Source organism: Triturus cristatus, chromosome 4_1 (assembly GCF_964204655.1).
Source record: "Triturus cristatus chromosome 4_1, aTriCri1.1, whole genome shotgun sequence".
Taxonomy (NCBI): Eukaryota; Metazoa; Chordata; class Amphibia; order Caudata; family Salamandridae; genus Triturus; species Triturus cristatus.
This window is the reverse complement of record NC_140585.1, coordinates 778,749,111-778,751,525: the sequence shown is the minus strand read 5'-3', so window position 1 is coordinate 778,751,525 and position 2,415 is coordinate 778,749,111.

Genomic DNA, 2,415 nt, shown 5'->3' with positions numbered 1-2,415 from the left:
TCTGTGGTACAACTGCCCCTATGTCATGTTCTGAGGCATCTATTTGAACAGTAAACACATGGGAGATGTTAGGGGCCCTGAGCACAGGGGCAGTGCACATGGTCTGCTCTAGGGAGTCAAATGTGTTTTGGCATATCTCTGTCCAAATCACATTTCTGGGATGCTCTTTAGAAGTCAGCTCTGTCAAGGGGCAACAATGATGCCATACCCTTGACAAACCTCCTGTAGTACACAGTGAGGCCCACAAATGCTTTGACCTCAGTCTGGGTTTTGGGGGACTACCACACCACGATAGTCTCTATCTTGGCCTGGAGGGACTGCATCTTACCCCTGCTCATCAGGTGTCCCAAGAACACCACATACCCCTGCCCTAACCGGCACTTACTCTCCTTGATAGTCATGCCTGCCTGTTGTAGAGCCTGAAGCACTCCATGGAGGTGAAAAAGGTGGTCCTTCCAGCTGCTATGTCATCCAGGTAGGCAGCTTAGAAGGCCTCCATACCAGAAAAGACCTGGTTCACCAACCTCTGGAAGGTGGCAGAGGCATTCTTGTGTCCAAAGAGAATCACTCTAAACTGATAGTGGCCCTCTGGAGTGGAGAAGGCTGACCTCTCCTTTGCTCCTTCTGTTTGGTTGATGTGCTAGTACCCTGATGTAGGATCACAGATACTTAAATTATGGGCAACCCCTAACCGGTCAATAAGCACATCAGGCCGGGGATGGGATGAGTATGTGTCTTTGTCACTGAGGTTATCCCTCTATAAACCACATAGAACCTCTGTTTTGTGTGGTGGCGAGGGACAGCTCCACAGGACTGGACCAAGGGCTACCTGAGGGTTTTATCACCCCTAATTCTGCCATTTTAGAGACTTTATTCTAAATGCTGACCCTCACCTTATCCAATAATACCCTGTGTCCACATCATGCATACACAGGTGCATAGCCCCAGGTATCAGGGAAAACTGATAAGAGTACTGTACCAACACATGTTGGTAGTCTCTGTGCTGTTCAGGAGTTAGACTGGGGGAAAGGATTACTCCCTCCACTGACTCATCTTTCTCCTTGGAATCTAAGAGGTCAGGGAGAGGTTCACTCTCCTCCTCCCCTGCTCCATTTGTCACCAGCAGCATGGTGAGCTCAGACCTCTCAAAGTGGGGTTTGAGTCGATTGACATGTAGCACCCTGTGGGTTGTTTGGTGGTCTTTTCCTTTTTCTCAATCACCTCATAGGGCCCAGTTGAAGGGTCCCGGAGAGCCCTGAATTCCAGAGGTTCCATAACCCACTCTTTCTGCACAGGCTGCAATTCCACAGTGGAAGAAATTTGGTCATACCATTCTTTCATCACAGCCGGACTGGCTTCTAAGTTGCCTGAAGCTTGCTTCCACAATTAGCTCACTGAATCATGGGGAATCTTCCCGGGAGCTTGCTCCCACCCCTCCTCCATTATAGCTTGGAAAAAGGTTGCAATACTGCTATTTGCTGATCTTGCAGTTCTATTGGCACAGACTGAAAATGCAATCCACAGTTTTCTATTGAGGTTTGTAGACTATTGACAAAAGAAGTATCTGACTATTAACTTCAGTAAGACAAAGAGCATGGTGCTGTGACCGTCCCCCAGTCTTAAATGATAGATGAAGATATTAGGCGAGCCTATCGAGCCTGTCAAACAGTTTGACTACTTGAGGTTACGGTTTACTGCGGACTTGAAATGGAACAGTCATATACACAAGGCATCTACAATTTTAAGCCAGACCGCTGGGCCAATTTTAAAATGTAGGCCCAAGGCTGGTGCCAAAAGTACTAGCACTAGTCTGTATATTTTTAGACAGAAGGATGTAGAAGCAGCACTTTACGGAGCTGAGCTTTGGGGGTATGCAAACCTAAACCCACAACAAGTGGCTGAAAATAATTTTCTTAGATCCCTGTTATATCAAGTTTAGATTGGGTAGCTTGCAGACTAGGGACTACCTAGTTAAATGTGTAAGGCTCACTATAAGTCATGAATACTGTGACTGTAATTTTGGGGGGAAGGATAATCTATGACACTTTTTGCTGTGTTGCACTAAACATATCTTAGCATGTAAAAGGTGGCTTGTGCCCTTTTAAAGAAAATATGAGATTAAATGCATTGCAGCTGCATTACCATTTTGTTTCTGAACAGATAATGAATTTATTTTTAATTCACCTGCTTCATACCTATTAGAAGCTTGGCCACGTCTGAGCGGACTGGTAGCCACCACAGAAATATTATTAGGTTCTAACAAGAATGCATTAAATTATGGATGCTATGGTGCCTAAGCTTTCTATTTAAAACGTGTGCATCTACAACCCGCAGACCTTGATTTGCAGATGTTCCAGTAATGGACTCCATTGCTTGTATCCTGTAAGCCAACACGGTCGGTGGTAGATTACTGTT